Source organism: Ovis canadensis, chromosome 1 (genome assembly GCF_042477335.2).
Source record: "Ovis canadensis isolate MfBH-ARS-UI-01 breed Bighorn chromosome 1, ARS-UI_OviCan_v2, whole genome shotgun sequence".
Classification (NCBI taxonomy): Eukaryota; Metazoa; Chordata; class Mammalia; order Artiodactyla; family Bovidae; genus Ovis; species Ovis canadensis.
In genome coordinates, this window is record NC_091245.1 from 212293062 (window position 1) to 212312610 (window position 19549).

Sequence of the window (19549 nt, forward strand, 5' to 3'; positions counted from 1 at the left end):
GTTTTAGTGAGTGGTAATGGGCCATCTCTAGGATGAAAGGCCATGTTTTATAACTGTGCAGGCTACTGGCTATCACACCATTCATTATGCCTGCCTGATTTAAGGGAGATGTGTTTTACAGGGGTGGCATGGGAACAAATTATTTTCAGGAGTATCACATCTCTCCCTTCTCTTCTCCACCTACCTCTTCATCATACCCACCCTCATCCTAGTCACAGAAGCACCACTCTCCTATTTACACAAGCACATTCTCTGAATTCCACCTGTCATAGAGCATTTCATACTCCAAACTGACCTCTCCAAAATGTCTCACCCCAGTGTACACTGGGATTGGAAAGCTGTAAGGTGGGAGCCTGCCCAAGGAGGGTTTAGATAGGAAAGCATAGCACAAATTCACTTTGCTCCCTCTCCTCTATGAAATGTCTTGTTGGGAGATTGTGAGCCAAGATCACTTGGCCTTACCTACAATTACTGAGCTAATTGGCAAGGTGAGTTTCCAAAGTGAGAATTTTGTTTGACATGGACTTCAACTTGACAGAGAAGATAGCATTTAGGTCCCATTTCACTTTTTGGTTACAGTGGTTTGTCATTAGCTACACATGAAAAATTGCTCAATCTCTCTGGACAATTTCTGATGAGAAACCAATTGCACATAATTTTCTCCAAGTTACTTTCCAGCGCTAATACTTTATGATTGAAATTCTATTAAGACAGAAACAGAACAAAATTTTCTATCAGCAGATTAGATATTCTGATAAAACACTTTCATAGAATTTGTTGATGAGCTAACAGTAGCAATATGCAAAATTCTACTTAAAAGAAAAAAGAGTGTTTGTATTTATCAGAAGAATTATCATTAGAGTAATTTGTCTATAATACATGATTTAGGCACCTTAAGTTGTTAAGGGAAAAAAAAATAAACTTTGTATTTCACACTAGATTATTGTGGAAAAGATACATACAACATACTTAGATTTTAACCAAATTAACTCAGCTGCCATCTTATACATAGCTGTGATACATAAGTGGTTAAATAAAATAAGGTACCTACAACAATAATTTCAGGGTCTATGTCACAGGCTTTTCTGAGGAGATGGTAGAGTTACTCTGATAAAATTTTCCAGAGAGAAACATAACACAATCTAGAGACCTTTGGATTATGAAATGCAAAGTATATTTATGTGTATGCTTAATTTATGCAAATTGTGCCCTGATTCTGGCCCACAAGAGTTCAGATGTTTGTGAGAATTTAGAGATTATTTACAGAGAGCATTTTGGGGGGAATAATTTTATCACTGAAATGTGACACAAATCTTCCAAAATGGTAATTCTCTCTAGCAAGCTAATCCTTCAAGAGGTTTTTATGTCTCAGAGAGAGCTGTGTGTAATCAAAAGACTCCACAAAATACATGTTGGTTTGAATCATTCTCTATAATTCCATTTAACTACTGCCAACTCCAGAGACAGTCACAATTGCCCTGTATCTTGTGCATATCTGATAAAAAAATCAGAAAGACTTGGCAACTGGCAGTTGAGTAGCTAAAAGAGGAAGGAAAAAAAAAAAAACTTTGCCGGTGTTTCCCAATTAACTTTCTTTTCAAGTGAAAATTTGAAAAGAAAAAATAAGAAAATTGAAAATGACCAAAAATTCTGGTATGATAAGATAAACTTTGGCCTGATCATCACTGTTAATGAATTCATAGTCTGAGTATGAGAAAGTTGACGAAAAACACAGGGACTGTATTTTCCAACAACTATTTTTTAATGTTATGCTAAAATTTAAAAGTGAGAGATATATGGAATTCAATTGTAAAAACAATAAGTTTGCTGGAGAATTAGAGGAAAAAGTAATTACAAATAAATAGTTAAGAACTTTAACTAAAATTCCATTTTTAAAAATGGTACTAATGCCAAATTCTTAAAAAAGATTTGCTTTCTCAAGTAGAACAGAAAGTTGTTAATATTATGTCCATTGTATTTTATTTCAATTGTCTTTTAAAAATAACATACAAGTGAGTCAAGGACATTTGTCAGAATGACCCTAAATACGTAAGGCTTATTATAAATGCTCTAACACATGACAGTTTAAAATAAATGCCAGCTCCCTTTTCCCTTGTGAAAAAGAGTGTGGTGATGGTCTTGAGTACAGGCTGTTTTGGAGTTTTGGTTCTTGTCAATCCAAAGTTCCTGTAAACTCTGAGATGGAGTCCTTAGGATCATGTGCTACTGATATTAAAAACCAGTATAACCGTCCAGTTCAAATATCTCCCACATTCTGGACAACGTTTAGCCAAAGTTTTCTTAGGGGTAGAGGCTATAATCTGGTGACAGTTTATTTCAGTTTGGATAATCACCCCTCCCTTCAAAATCATCATAGCCTCAGGTTTGGTAAAGGGGCCTCTTTGGATTCAAAACCCATCTCAGGCTGCCTCTGTACAGACACTGAAAGGGATAACCCTGGTTCTGTTTCATCAGCATTGGGCCATGAAAAGATTTCACCCTGTTTAATAGCCTGTTTTAGGCACAGGAAATCTTCCTGGCCTAGAGTGATTAAGAACTCAGGCCTTACAGACAGGCAGGCCCTGAGCTCAAATTTCAAATCCACCTCCTACCAATATGTGACATTTGGCAAATCTCCCTAAATTAGGAGTAATTTGGAGTAATAAGGATATCTACTCCAAAGTATAGTTATGAGAATTACCTAAAATATTATATAAAGCAATGTCCACAGTTCCTGGTACAGATAAAGCATACCATAAAGATAAAGGTAAAGGTTAGCTATGGTTAAACATTAATCCAACCCATTTTACCTTTGAGTATTCTAACCTGGAGTAATTCCAAGGGAACATCATGTCCATCATGCCCTTTCTAGCTATCATTTTATATTTTAAAGAATTAATTAATCAAAATATAGAGAAAGATAGTGGAGAGGTAGGAGACCAACTTGAGGTTGGTCCTCTTCAAAAGATGACTAAAGAATTCATTGACAATGTCATCCTATTAAATGGACTGGAATTGCCTCTTCATAAAATATTGCATACCAGCAATTAGAATATTTTAGTTCGGTTTATTCTCTAGAATGGATTCCCAGGTGGCGCAGTGGTAAAGAAAGAATCTATCTGCAAAATGCAAGAGGTGCAAGAGACACAGGTCTCTCTTCCCTGGGTCATGAAGATCCCTTAGAGTAGGAAATGGCCACCTACTCCAGTATTCTTGCCTGGAAGATTCCATGGACAGAAGAGCCTGGTGGGCTACATATAGTTCATGGGGGTACAAAGAGTCAGATCCAACTGAGTGACTGAACACATACAAATATATACATACATCCTCTAGAACACAAACGTATTTTGATCCATTTTTGCATAATAAATTATCCTACCATTTAGAGCCTAAAATTGCAAAACACTTATTATCCAACAGGTTTTATAGTTCAGAAATCCAAGATCAGATCACCTGGTGAGATCTGCCTTAGATTTTCTTATGAAGTACATTCAGTTTTGGCTGAGGCTGCAGTCATCTCAAGGATTGACTGGGGGGGATCCAAGCTTATTCACGTGACTGTTGGCAAGTCTCAGAAAGTCTGCTTTCAAGCTCACTTCTGTGGAACCCACCACAGGGCTGCCTCCTGACATGGCAGCTGGCTTTCCACAGACTGAGCCATTCAAAATAGTGAGAGAGCTTCACAGATGAAAATCACAGTCTTTTATTATCTCATCTCAGAACTGACATCTTATCACTTCTGCTGTATTTTACTTATGAGAAGTGATTCAAAAAGCCCAAACCACTCTTAACAGGAAGAGATTACATAAGAGGGTGAATCCCAGCAGGCAAGGATAACTGGGGAGCCACATGTTAACAGAAACTACCTATAATCTATCCTCTGAATCCCAGTGATTTTCATGCCCCTGAAATACAAAATAAATTTTTATTGTCCCCAAAGACCTCAAAATTTGTATCTCACCTCAGCATCAGCTCAAAGCACTATATCTCATCATCTGAATAAAGTCCAAGAATGGATGAGCTTCCATCAAGTATAATCTCTTAGTATAATTCTTTGAGGCTTGTAGACCTATGAGACAAAAGAAACAAATAACCTGTCTCCCTACCCCACTCGCCCAGCAGGTAATGGCAGGACAGGCATAAAATAATCACTATTGGCAGTCTTGTTCAAAGTGGTGGGTGAGAGACACAGAGGAATTAATTAGTTCCATGGAAGTTCTGAAATTCAGCCAGGCAAATATTAGAAGCTCTTGACTAGATCTCATATCAGAAATAACTCTTCATGTTTCTCTACTCTGTCCACAAGGCTCCTGGCTCTACCCTCTGAGTCATCTCTCCATTTTCATAAAAGGCAGCATGTGTTAAAATTCTAGTGATTCAAAGGTCAGTCTCTCCCCATTAATACTATCTTTGCTCTCTCAGTCCAAACCAGCAATGCTTCTGCCTATATTAAGAACTTTGTGAGTTTCCTGTAGAACTTCTTGATGTCAAATCCAGTAGACAAAAAGCATACCCACAAACCTCTTCTGGATAAACCCCTCCCTTTTTAGGGCTTCTTTTGAGATAACTAAAGGACAATGTCTTGAAAATTCCTAGAAACCCTACTGTTTGCTTGAGAGGTTTCTTGGAATGTACTTAATTCCTTCAATGGGCCTTAGTCTGTTGGAAGGTTCTTTGAGGCACAACCTGAGATCTTTTTAGTTCAGTTCAGTCACTCAGTTGTGTCTGACTCTTTGAGACCCCATGGACTGCAGCACACCAGGCTTCCCTGTCAGTCGGTTGTTCACATCAGGTGGCCAAAGTATTGGAGTTTCAGCTTTAGCATCAGTCGTTCCAATGAATATTCAGGGCTGATTTCCTTTACAATTGAGTGGTTTGATCTCCTTGCAGTCAAAGGGACTCTCAAGAGTCCTTTCCAACACCACAGTTTAAAAGCATCAATCTTTTTAATAGATGGAATTTAATAGATCTTTTAAAGGTCTTAATAAAAGATATGGTAGTTACACTCTGAACTTTATTTCTTCCTTCATACAATATTTTCCTAAAGTTGCCCTAGATTTGATGTTTGTTCAGATAAACTTTTTTTTTTTTCAGTTTTAGCATCTTGGAACATCTGAAGAGTCTGAGAGCTTTCAAACCATCGTGTATGGCTTCTCTTGGTTTGATAGCTCTTCCCTGAGTTTCTCTTCCTCTTTCTCATCTCACGTTTTATTACAAGTATCAAGAAGAAACCAGGTGTTATCGAAACACTTTGCTTGGAAATCTCCTTAGCTAGAGCCCCCAGTTTATTAGGCACATTTCCTAGTTTCCATATTATCACAAGTGAAAGTACTGCTAATATCTGCCCTTTACTGCAACTTCCAAGATTTCGCTCTCATTCTTTTAAGTCTTCACTATCAGTCTCCACAAAATTCAAAATTCTATGAATAGTATGTTCAAAGCATTTTGAAGTTTTCACCAACACTATCCTCAAAATTCTTACAGTGTTTCCTACTACACTCTGCCTATTTCTGAAGCCATTCCCACATTTTAAGTTTTGTTGTGGCAGGACCACTTATAGATGTCAAAATGTGTATTTTCCAGGAGGTAGAATTCATGCAGTATTTAGACAAGGAGACCCATAGAATAGATAGACTTGGTAGATTAGATAGATAGATGATAGATCAATAGATTGATATTGATAGATAAATAGAGAGATAGGCTTTTAAAACAATAAGACCTGACATTACACAATTCTGAGAGATGCTTAACCAGCCTCCATGAGGCTGTTGTCTATAGTCTGACACTGCAGCTTGGGAGTCCAACACAAGCAGTTGGAAAGGGAAGACTGATATAAAGTAGATCAGATAGAAGACAAGTTTAAATTCACAAGCATGACTTTAGCCCATGAAAACAAACATTAGAAACTGTTTAATTAATGCAAGGGTTCTTCAATATTCACAAATCAATCAATGTGATGCACTACATTAACAAATTGAAAGGTAAAAACCATATGATTATCTCAATAGATGCAGAGAAAGCCTTTGACAAAATTCAACATCCATTCATGATAAAAAAAAAAAACCCTCCAGAAAGCAGGAATAGAAGGAACATACCTCAAATAATAAAAGCCATATATGATAAACCCACAGCAAACATTATCCTCAATGGTGAAAAATTGAAAGCATTTCCCATAAAGTCAGGAACAAGACAGGGGTGCCCACTCTCACCACTACTAGTCAAACTACTATAGTTTTGGAAGTTTTAGCCACAGCAATCAGAGAAGAAAAGAAATAAAGGGAATCCAGATTGGAAAAGAAGTAAAACTCTCACTGTTTGCAGATGACATGATCCTCTACAAAGAAAACCCTAAAGACTCCACCAGAAAATTACTAGAGCTAATCAATGAATATAGTAAAGTTGCAGAATATAAAATTAATACACAGAAATCTCTTGCATTCCTATACACTAACAATGAGAAAACAGAAAGCGAAATTAAGGAAACAATTCCATTCACCATTGCATCAAAAAGAACAAAATACTTAGGAATAAATCTACCTAAAGAAACAAAAGACCTATATATAGAAAACTATAAAATACTGATGAAAGAAATCAAATGACACAAATAGATGGAGAAATATACTATGTTCATGGATCGGAAGAATCAATATAGTGAAAATGAGTATACTACCCAAAGCAATCTATATATTCAATGCAATCCCCATCAAGCTACCAATGGTATTTTTCAGAGAACTAGAACAAATAATTTTACAATTTATATGCAAATTCCAAAAAACCTTGAATAGCCAAAGCAATCTTGAGAAAGAAAAATGAAACTGGAGGAATCAACCTGTCTGACTTCAGACTATACTACAAAGCTACAGTCATCAAGACAGTATACAGAAATATAGATCAATGGAACAAAATATAAAGCCCAGAGATAAACCCATGCACCTATGAACACCTTATCTTTGACAAAGGAGGCAAGAATATATAATGAAGAAAAGACAATCTCTTTAACAAGTGGTACTGGGAAAACTGGTCAACCACTTGTAAAAGAATGAAACTAGAACACTTTCTAACACCATTCAGTTCAGTTCAGTCACTCAGTTGTGTCCAACTCTTTGCGACCCCATGAACCACAGCTCTGTCCATCAGCAACTCCCAGAGTTTACCCAAACTCATGGCCATTGAGTTGGTGATGCCATCCAACCATCTCATCCTCTGTCATCCCCTTCTCCTTCTGCCCTCAATCTTTCCCAGCATCAGGGCCTTTTCAAATGAGTCAGTTCTTCACATCAGGCGGCCAAAATATTGGAGTTTCAGCTTCAGCATCAGTCCTTCCAGTGAACACCCAGGACTGATCTCCTGTAGGATGGACTGGTTGGATCTCCTTGCAGTCCAAGGGACTCTCAAGAGTCTTCTCCAACACCACAGTTCAAAAGCATCAATTCCTCAGCTCTCAGCTTTCTTTATACTCCAGCTCTCACATCCATACATGATTACTGGAAAAACCATATCCTTGACTAGGTGGACCTTTGTTGGCAAAGTAATGTCTCTGCTTTTTAATATGCTGTCTGGGTTGGTCATAACTTTTCTTCCGATGAGCAAGCATCTTTTAATTTCATGGCTGCAATCACCATCTGCAGTGATTTTGAAGCTCAATAATAATAATAATAAAGTCAGCCACTGTTTCCACTGCTTCCCCATCTATTTGCCATGAAGTGATGAGACTGGATGTCATGATCTTAGTTTTCTGAATGTTGAGCTTTAAACCAACTTTTTCACTCTCCTCTTTCACTTTCATCAAGAGGCTCTCTAGTTCTTCTTCACTTTCTGCCATCTAACACCATACACAAAAATAAACTCAAAATGGATTAAAGATCTAAATGTAAGACCAGAAACTATAAAACTCCCTGAGGAAAACATAGGCAAAATACTCTCTGACATAAATCACATCAGGATCCTCTACAACCCACCTCCCAGAGTAATGGAAATAAAAGCAAAAATAAACAATGGAACCTAATTAAACTTAAAAGCTTTTGCACAATGAAGGAAACTATAAACAAGGTGAAAAGACAGACTTCAAGATGGGAGAAAATAATAGCAAATGAAGCAACTGACAAAGAGTTAATTTCAAAAATATATAAGCAGCTCCTGCAGCTCAATTCAAGAAAAATAAATGACCCAATCAAAAAGTGGGCCAAAGAAATAAACAGATATTTCTCCAAAGAAGACATACAGATGGCTAACAAACACATGAAAAGATGCTCAACATCACTCATTATCAGAGAAATGCAAATCAAAACCACAATGAGATACCATCTCACACCAGTCAGAATGGCTGCTAACAAAAAGTCTACAAACAATACATGCTGGAGAGGGTGTGGAGAAAAGGGAACCCTCTTACACTGTTGGTAGGAATGCAAACTAGTACAACCACTATGGAAAAGAGTGTGGAGATTTCTTAAAACACTGGAAATAGAAATGCCATACTGCCATACAACCCAGAAATCCCACTGCTGGGCATACACACTGAGGAAACAGCAGACGAATGGATAAGAAAACAGTGGTAGTACATATACATAATGGACTATTACTCAGCTATTAAAAAGAATGCATTTGAATCCGTTTTAATGAGGTGGATGAAACTGGAGCCTATTATACAGAGTGAAGTAAATCAGAAAGAAAATCACCAATACAGTATATTAATGCATATATATGGAATTTAGAAAGATGATAACAATGACCCTATATGCGAGACAACAAAAGAGACACAGATGTAAAGAACAGATTTCTGGACTCTGCGGGAGAAGGCGAGGGTGGGATGATTTGAGAGAATAGTGTTGAAACATGTATATTACCATATGTGAAATAGATCGCCAGTCCAGGTTTGATGCATGAGACAGGGTGCTCAGGGCTGGTGCACTGCGATGACCCTGAGGGATGGGATGGGGGTTCAAGATGGGGAACATATGTACCCCTATGGCTGATTCATGTCAATGTATGGCAAAAACGACTACAATATTGTAAAATAATTAGCCTCCAATTAAAATAAATAAATAATTTTTTAAGTAAAAAAGAAAAAGAAACTGTTTAATTAGAAACTGTGTGTGCAGGTGTGGTTAGAAGCTGTGTGTTCTTATTGCCTGTGACCTTGGTGGTGTGAGTGTCCTGAAGCAGCCAGGGGGCCCTGGTTCATAAATCCTAATAGACACCTGGCCCAGGAGTCAGCATAGCTAAGGGAATTAGAATGTAGAGCAGTTGCAGGCCTGGCTACTGTGCTACTTCACACCAATGATGTGAGTCAGCAGAGAAGCAATACAGGTATTAGCTACAAAAGAGGTGCTGCTACACTTTCCCCTGCAAATCCCCCACAAGCTTCTGGCTTACAGTTCATTCTCATAAAAACATACAGAAAAGGACATTTTAAGTAATGCAGTCCAGGAGAGTCAAGTAGATACCTTAAAAAGCCACCATAATAAGCTCCTTTAGTAATATTATGTGTGTATTTTTAAAGAAACTTTAATATATTTTATTTATTCAACAAATGCCAAAAACTATTCTGCATGCTAGGAATACAAAAATAAACAAAGCAGACAAAAATTCCTGTTTTCTGGGAGTTGATTCCCTACTTCAGGAACATAGACAATAATCAAGACATACAGTGAATAAGTACATGACATAATACATGAGAAGGTGAAAAGAGCTAAAAAAAAAAAAAAATCCAGGTGAGGAGACTGAAACTGTAGACTAAGGAAGGATGCCATAGGTCTCACTGAGAAGGCAAATTTATACAAAGACTAAAGGGAGATACAAAGACTAAAGGGAGATGAGGAAGTTGCATTCACTAACTATGTGGATATTTGAAAAGAATTTCCTTAGTGCCTAGAAAATGGTATATAGTTCACAAGGGAACAAAAAGTATATAATGAAGAGATCGAAAAGTATATAATGAATAAATGAATGAATAAAACCAAGCCAAATGTAATGGGAAGAAATAAGCCAATGTAGGAGCACTATATCCCCACAAGTTTTCATCCAAGCATCTTTCTAACAGATGACTCACATTGAGGAAATATTTCTGCATCTTGCAGTTAGAAATTTTGCTTGCAAATACCCTAGACAATTTAAAAATCAAATTCACTGAAGTGTGTGGTACCTGATAGGATCAAACAAATGGATTAGCCTGGCCTTGGGAAGAAAATATCATGACTACTCACATGGTATAGGTAAGAGGATTATGGTTCAATGAGGAATCACTTCAGACTGTCATTAACAAAATGAACCGAAGACCATTTTGCATTTTTATGTCATCCCACTCAAGACTCAAGATTGCCAGGAGAAATATCAACTCAGATATGCAGATGATACCACTCTAATGGCAGAAAGCAAAGAGAAAATAAACAGCTTTCTGATGAGTGTGGGAGAGTGGAAAGGGAGAGTGAAAAAGTGGGCTTAAAATTCAACACTGAAAAAACTAAGATTATGACATCTGATCGCATCACTTCACGACAAACAGAAGGGGGAAAAGTGCAAGCAGTGACAGATTTTATTCTCAGTTCAGTTCAGTCACTCAGTTGTGTCCGACTCTGGGACCCCATGACCACAGCACACCAGGCCTCCCTGTCCATTACCAACTCCCGGAGTCCATCCAAACCCATGTCCATCGAGTTGGTGATGCCATCCAACCATCTCATCCTCTGTCATCCCCTTCTCCTCCTGCCCTCAATCTTTCCCAGGATCAGGGCCTTTTCAAATGAGTCAGCTCTTCTCATCAGGTGGCCAAAGGATTGGAGTTTCAGCTTCAACATCAGTCCCTCCAATGAACACCCAGGACTGATCTCCTTTAGGATGGACTGGTTGGATCTCCTTATAGTCCAAGGGACTCTCAAGAGTCTTCTCCAACACCACAGTTCAAAAGCATCAATTCTTTGGTGCTCAGCCTTCTTTATAGTCCAAATCTCACATCCATACAGGACCACTGAAAAACTGTAGCCTTGACTAGATGGACCTTTGTTGGCAAAGTAATGTCTCTGCTTTTTAATATGTTGTCTAAGTTGGTCATAACATTCCTTCCAAGGAGTAAGCGTCTTTTAATTTCATGGCTGCAATCATCTTCTGCAGTGATTATGGAGCCCAAAAAAATAAAGTCAGCCATTGTGTCCACTGTTTTCCCATCTATTTGCCACAAATTGATGGGACCAGATGCCATGATCTTTGTTTCCTGAATGTTGACCTTTCAGCCAACTTTTTCACTCTCCTCTTTCACTTTCATCAAGAAGCTCTTTAGTTCTTCCTCATTTTCTGCCATAACGGGGGTGTCATCTGCGTCAGTTCAGTTCAGTCGCTCAGTCCTGTCCGACTCTGTGACCCCATGAATCGCAGCACACCAGACCTCCCTGTCCATCACCATCTCCTGGAGTTCACTCAGACTCATGTCCATCGAGTCGGTGATGCCATCCAGCCATCTCATCCTCTGTCGTCCCCTTCTCCTCCTGCCCCCAATCCCTCCCAGCATCAGAGTCTTTTCCAATGAGTCAACTCTTCCCATGAGGTGGCCAAAGTACTGGAGTTTCAGCTTTAGCATCATTCCTTCCAAAGAAATCCCAGAGCTTATCTCCTTCAGAATGGACTGGTTGGATCTCCTTGCAGTTCAAGGGACTCTCAAGAGTCTTCTCCAACACCACAGTTCAAAAGCATCAATTCTTCGGTGCTCAGCCTTCTTCACAATACAACTCTCACATCCATACATGACCACAGGAAAAACCATAGCCTGACTAGATCGACCTTAGTCGGCAAAGTAATGTCTCTGCTTTTGAACATACTATCTAGGTTGGTCATAACTTTTCTTCCAAGGAGTAAGCGTCTGTTAATTTCATGGCTGCAATCACCATCTGCAATGATTTTGGAGCCCAAAAAATAAAGTCTGACACTGTTTCCACCGTTTCCCCATTTGCCATGAAGTGATGGGACCGGATGCCATGATCTTCGTTTTCTGAATGTTGAGCTTTAAGCCAACTTTTTCACTCTCCTCTTTCACTTTCATCAAGAGGCATTTTAGCCCCTCTTCACTTTCTGCCATAAGAGTGGTGTCATCTGTATATCTGAGGTTATCGATATTTCTCCCGGCAATCTTGATTCCAGCTTGTGCTTCTTCCAGTCCAGCGTTTCTCATGATGTACTCTGCATGTAAGTTAAATAAGCAGGGTGACAATATACACCCTTGATGTACTCCTTTTCCTGTTTGGAACCAGTTTTTTGTCCATGTCTAGTTCTAACTGTTGCTTCCTGACCTGAATACAAGTTTCTCAAGAGGCAGGTCAGGTGGTCTGGTATTCCCATCTCTTTCAGAATTTTCCACAGTTTATTGTGATTCACAGAGTCAAAGGGTTTGGCATAGTCAATACAGCAGAAATAGATGTTTTTCGGGAACTCTCTTGATTTTTCGATGATCCAGTGGATGTTGGCAATTTGATCTCTGGTTCCTCTGCCTTTTCTAAAACCAACTTGAACATCTGGAGGTTCATGGTTCATGTATTGCTGAAGCCTGGCTTGGAGAATTTGAAGTGTTACTTTACTAGCGTGTGAGACAAGTGCAATTGTGTGGTAGTTTGATCATTTTTTGGCATTGCCTTTCTTTGGGATTGGAACGAAAACTGACATTTTCCAGTTCTGTGGCCACTGATGAGTTTTCCAAATTTGCTGGCATATTGAGTGCAGCACTTTCACAGCTTCATCTTTCAGGATTTGAAATAGCTCAGCTGGAATTCCATCACCTCCACTAGCTTTGTTGGGGGCCTCCAAAATCATTGCAAATGACAACTGAAGCCATGAAATTAAAAGATACTTGCTTCTTAGAAAGAAAGCTATGGCAAACCTTGACAGCATATTATAAAGCAGTGACATCACTTTGCCAACAAAGATCAGTAGAGTCAAAGCTATGTTTTTTCAAGAAGTCATGTATGGATATGACAGTTGGTCCATAAAGAAGGCTGAGCACCAAAGAATTGATGCTTTTGAATTGTGGTGCTGGAGTAGATTCTTGAGAGTCCCTTGAACTTCAAGGAGATCAAATCAGTCAATCCTAAAGGAAATAAACCCTGAATATTCATTGGAATGACCGATGCTAATGCTGAAACTTCAGTACTTTGGCCATTTGATGTAAACAAAAGACCCTGATGGAAAAGACCCTGATGCTGGGAAAGATTGAAAGCAAAAGGAGAAGGGGGTGGCAAAGTATGAGGTGGTTAGATTGCACCACTGATTTAATGGAATTTGAACAAACTTCCAGAGATAGTGGAGAACAGAGGAGCTTGGCATGCTACAGTCCATGGAGTTACAAGGAGTTGGACATGACTCTGCGACTCAACAACAACTCAAGATTCAAATTTATGGGAGATTATCTCACTGTTTAAGCTTGCTCACGTGTCTATTGACTAGTGGGAAGAAAGGCAGGACAGCTGGGCTGACAGTGCCACAAAAATCACATAGAACAAGGGTCATAAATTCTTCAAAGTAAAAGGAAGTGTAACTCAGTAAACAGGAAGTGATACTTGGTGGGTAAAAGCAATAGATAACCCCCACCACTAACAAACAAATGGGGCCTACATAAACTCAAAAGTTTTTGCAGTCAAGGAAACTATTTTAAAAAATAATAAAAATTAAAAAACCAAAAAGACATCCCACAGATTGAGAGAAAATATTTGCAAATGCTTTGCTTACTTGGCAGTGTTGTATCAGTTCAGTTCAGTTGTTCAGTTGTGTCCGACTCTTTGTGACCCCATAGACTGCAGCATGCCAGGCTTCCATGTCCATCACCAACTCCTGGAACTTGCTCAAACTCATGTCCATTGAGTCAGTGATGCTATCCAACCATCTCATCCCCTGTTGTCCCCTTCTCCTCCTGCCTTCAATCTTTCCCAGAATCAGGGTCTTTCCCAATGAGTCAGTTCTTTGCATCAGATGGCCAAAGTATTGGAGTTTCAGTATCAGTCATTCCAATGAATATTCAGGACTGATTTCCTTTCAGGATTCACTGGTTTGATCTCCTTTCAGTCCAAGGGACTCTCAAGAGTCTTCTCCCATACCACAGTTCAAAAGCATCAGTTCTTCAGTGCTCAGCTTTCTTTATATTCCAACTCTCACATCCATACATGACTACTGGAAAAACCATAGCTTTGACCAGACAGACCTTTGTTGGCAAACTAATGTCTCTGCTTTTTTTTTTTTTTTGCATTTATTTTTTTTATTTTTCTTTTTTAAATTTTAAAATCTTTAATTCTTACATGCATTCCCAAACATGAACCCCCCTCCCACCTCCCTCCCCACAACATCTTTCTGGGTCATCCCCATGCACCAGCCCCAAGCATGCTGTATCCTGCGTAAGACATAGACTGGCGATTCAATTCACATGATAGTATACATGTTAGAATGGCATTCTCCCAAATCATCCCACCCTCTCCCTCTCCCTCTGAGTCCAAAAGTCCGTTATACACATCTGTGTCTCTTTCCCTGTCTTGCATACAGGGTCGTCATTGCCATCTTCCTAAATTCCATATATATGTGTTAGTATACTGTATTGGTGTTTTTCTTTCTGGCTTACTTCACTCTGTATAATCGGCTCCAGTTTCATCCATCTCAACAGAACTGATTCAAATGAATTCTTTTTAACGGCTGAGTAATACTCCATTGTGTATATGTACCACAGCTTTCTTATCCATTCATCTGCTGATGGACATCTAGGTTGTTTCCATGTCCTGGCTATTATAAACAGTGCTGCGATGAACATTGGGGTACATGTGTCTCTTTCAATTCTGGTTTCCTCGGTGTGTATGCCCAGAAGTGGGATTGCTGGGTCATAAGGTAGTTCTATTTGCAATTTTTTAAGGAATCTCCACACTGTTCTCCATAGTGGCTGTACTAGTTTGCATTCCCACCAACAGTGTAGGAGGGTTCCCTTTTCTCCACACCCTCTCCAGCATTTATTGCTTGCAGATTTTTGGATCGCAGCCATTCTGACTGGTGTGAAGTGGTACCTCATTGTGGTTTTGATTTGCATTTCTCTAATAATGAGTGATGTTGAGCATCTTTTCATGTGTTTGTTAGCCATCCGTATGTCTTCTTTGGAGAAATGTCTATTTAGTTCTTTGGCCCATTTTTGGATTGGGTCGTTTATTTTTCTGGAGTTGAGCTGCATAAGTTGCTTGTATATTTTTGAGATTAGTTGTTTGTCAGTTGCTTCATTTGCTATTATTTTCTCCCATTCAGAAGGCTGTCTTTTCACCTTGCTTATATTTTCCTTTGTTGTGCAGAAGCTTTTAATTTTAATTAGATCCCATTTGTTTATTTTTGCTTTTATTTCCAGAATTCTGGGAGGTGGATCATAGAGGATCCTGCTGTGGTTTATGTCTGAGAGTGTTTTGCCTATGTTCTCCTCTAGGAGTTTTATAGTTTCTGATCTTACATTTAGATCTTTAATCCATTTTGAGTTTATTTTTGTGTGCGGTGTTAGAAAGTGATCTAGTTTCATTCTTTTACAAGTGGTTGACCAGTTTTCCCAGCACCACTTGTTAAAGAGATTGTCTTTACTCCATTGTATATTCTTGCCTCCTTTGTCAAAGATAAGGTGTCCATATGTGTGTGGATTTATCTCTGGGCTTTCTATTTTGTTCCATTGATCTATATGTCTGTCTTTGTGCCAGTACCATACTGTCTTGATGACTGTGGCTTTGTAGTAGAGCCTGAAGTCAGGCAAGTTGATTCCTCCAGTTCCATTCTTCTTTCTCAAGATTGCTTTGGCTATTCGAGGTTTTTTGTATTTCCATACAAATCTTGAAATTATTTGTTCTAGTTCTGTGAAAAATGTGGCTGGTAGCTTGATAGGGATTGCATTGAATTTGTAAATTGCTTGGGTAGTATACTCATTTTCACTATATTGATTCTTCCAATCCATGAACATGGTATATTTCTCCATCTATTAGTGTCCTCTTTGATTTCTTTCATCAGTGTTTTATAGTTTTCTATATATAGGTCTTTAGTTTCTTTAGGAAGATATATTCCTAAGTATTTTATTCTTTTCGTTGCAATGGTGAATGGAATTGTTTCCTTAATTTCTTTTTCTACTTTCTCATTATTAGTGTATAGGAATGCAAGGGATTTCTGTGTGTTGATTTTATATCCTGCAACTTTACTATATTCATTGATGAGCTCTAGTAATTTTCTGGTGGAGTCTTTAGGGTTTTCCATGTAGAGGATCATGTCATCTGCAAACAGTGAGAGTTTTACTTCTTCTTTTCCAATGTGGATTCCTTTTATTTCTTTTTCTGCTCTGATTGCTGTGGCCAAAACTTCCAGAACTATGTTGAATAGTAGCGGTGAAAGTGGACACCCTTGTCTTGTTCCTGACTTTAGGGGAAATGCTTTCAATTTTTCACCATTGAGGATAATGTTTGCTGTGGGTTTGTCATATATAGCTTTTATTATGTTGAGGTATGTTCCTTCTATTCCTGCTTTCTGGAGAGTTTTTATCATAAATGGATGTTGAATTTTGTCAAAGGCCTTCTCTGCATCTATTGAGATAATCATATGGCTTTTATTTTTCAATTTGTTAATGTGGTGAATTACATTGATTGATTTGCGGATATTGAAGAATCCTTGCATCCCTGGGATAAAGCCCACTTGGTCATGGTGTATGATCTTTTTAATGTGTTGTTGGATTCTGATTGCTAGAATTTTGTTGAGGATTTTTGCATCTATGTTCATCAGAGATATTGGCCTGTAGTTTTCTTTTTTTGTGACATCTTTGTCAGGTTTTGGTTCTGCTTTTTTTTAATATGCTGTCTAGGTTGGTTACAGCTGTTCATGGCATGTTGCATAGAAAAAGGTACTAGAAGGAATGGAAGGGAAGAAAAGTCTTGAACTAAATAGGATGACTAGAAACACCTATATCCCATAGACATGGTCTTAGGTGATGAATTATCATTCTGAGACCACACAAAAAGCCAGAAGCATTGCAAACAGGATAAAATTTCAGATTTGGGGGGCTGTTTTGATTATAGATAAGATTATTTGTTTCTTCACAGTCTATTCATTATCAATGTGTTTCTGTTATATTGCTAACATTCCACTGACTGTATATTCTAAAAATATTAATTCAGATCATGAATCTTTCCTTTCTTCTCTGGAATGTCTTTGGCGATGTTATATATTCACACAAAGGAGCTATTTTTGGCATTCAAAAAATTGCTTTTCTTCCTGCTGGCAAGAAGAATTCACTTACTACCTGCTAGGGAAAAATACTTATTTTGCTTAAGAAAAGGAAAAAAGGAGCCTCTTTCAAATGATACAGGAAAGGAAAAAAAAAAGATATTAAATTTTTAAAAGGACAAAATGACTCCTCCTCTTTGAATATTTTCCAGAACAACACACTGCTGCCTGTCTATTGTTCCAAAGGCTAATAGTCACATAAATGCCTCTTTAACAGCATCTATTTCATAGCATCATTGTCTCACCCCACAAAAGGATTAGGCAATGGAATAATGACTCACTTTTTAACCACACCCTTATTTATATCCAGAGCTCATCAAAGGGGAGGTTATTGTTTTCTTTTTTCAATTTTCTTTCCTCATTTCCTTCTTATTTTTCTTTTTTCTATCTTTATTATGATCTTCTTTGATGTGTGCATGGGCCCCCTATGTCCACATTGGCATCATTTGGAGAAATGAGACTAAAAATCAAAAGGTTAGAATTCCCTTTGGTCTAGTAATTTACTAGGTTCTCTGAGGCTGATATTGTCTTTAAAGAGAGGAAAAAAAGTAAACTTTGTAAACAAAATTTGTGGAATTTGATGCTCAAATGGATACTATGAGGATTAGACTAAAAGTCATTTTTTTAACCTCTTCATTTAAATTCTTGGTTGCTTGGTAATTTAGATCGTATCACTCTTTGTTAGGAAACTATAAAATTCAGTATATCATAAAAATAAACAATTATCAATTGATCAAGTTAGTGAAATAGGAGACGTGGAACTCACCTCCAACCATCAGAAAATACATCAGAAAACACGCCTAAATGTGGAACAGTTCTCATTAAACACTAACTGGGAACTTACTGAAAGACTCCTGTACAACCAAAGCTGTAAGAAAGATGCACATGGAACCAGGTAGGAAGGAAAGAGAAACAATCAATTTGGGACCTGTGCCCCCAGAAAATAACTCATAGGAAAAGAGAGATGAAATGGGTGGAGAATATACTCTGGGTAGTGAGCTATTACAGCCACATAACAGACACCCCAGGCCTGGTCCAACACAGGGAAGTCACTTTGCTGGTTGGAAGAGCAGTGAAACCTAATTAAACTTAAGGCTTTTTTCACAGCATAGAAAGTTACCAACAAAACAATTGACATAATGGGAGAAAATATCTACAAATGGTATGACCTATAAAAGGTTAATATTCAAAAAATAAAACCAGCTGATTCAATTCAATATCAACAACAAACCAACCAGATTACAAAATGGGCAGAAGACCAGAATAGACGTTTTTCCAAAGAAGACATACAGATGACTAACAGTCACATGAGATGATGGTAAACATCACTGATTATTAGAGAAATGCAAATCAAAATCACAATGTCACCTGTCAAAATGGCTATCATCAAAAAGTATGCAAATAAGAAATGTTTTTGAGGATGTGGACAAAATGAAACCCCGGTATACTTGGTAGGAATGTAAATTGGCCCTGTCACTTGAAAAACAATATGGAAGTTGCTCAATAAAATTAAAAATAGAATTACCATTGGATCCAACAATTCAACTGCTGGGTGTGTGTGTGTATATATATATATATAAAGTGAAGTGAAAGTCGCTCAGGCAGGTCCAACTCTTTGAGACCCCATGGACTGTAGCTTGACAGGCTTCTCTGTCCATGAAATTCTCCAGGCCTAGAATGGGTAGCTGTTCCCTTCTCCAGGGGATATTCCCAACCCAAGGATCAAACCCAGGTCTCCCATACTGCAGGCAGATTCTTTACCATCTAAGCCACCAGCGAAGCCTATATTTATATATATATGAAAGAAAGAACTAATATGAAAAAATAGATCCACTCCAATGTTTACAGCAACATTCTTTACAACAGCCAAGATATGCAAGCAATCCAAGTGTCCGTCAGCAGATGAATGGATAAAGAATATATATTCAGCCATAAAGAAAGAATCAAATTCTGCTATTTGCAGCAACATGGATGGCCCTAGAGAAATGTCAGACAGAGAAAACAAATACTGTATGTTGTCACCTATATGTGGAATAAAGTGAATGAGCATAAAAAGACAGAAAGAGACTCACGAATATAGAAAACAAACTAGTAGAAACCAGTGGGGCAAGGGAAGAGGGTGGGGGGAGGACAGGGGTATGAGAGGACTTCCCAGGTAGCGCTAGTAGTAAAAGAACCCGTCTGCCAATACAGGAGACATGAGAGGCAGGTTCAATCCTTGGGTCAGGAGATCCCCTGGAGGAGGGCATGGTGACTCACTCCAGTATTCTTGCCTGGACAATCCCATGGATGGAAGAATCTG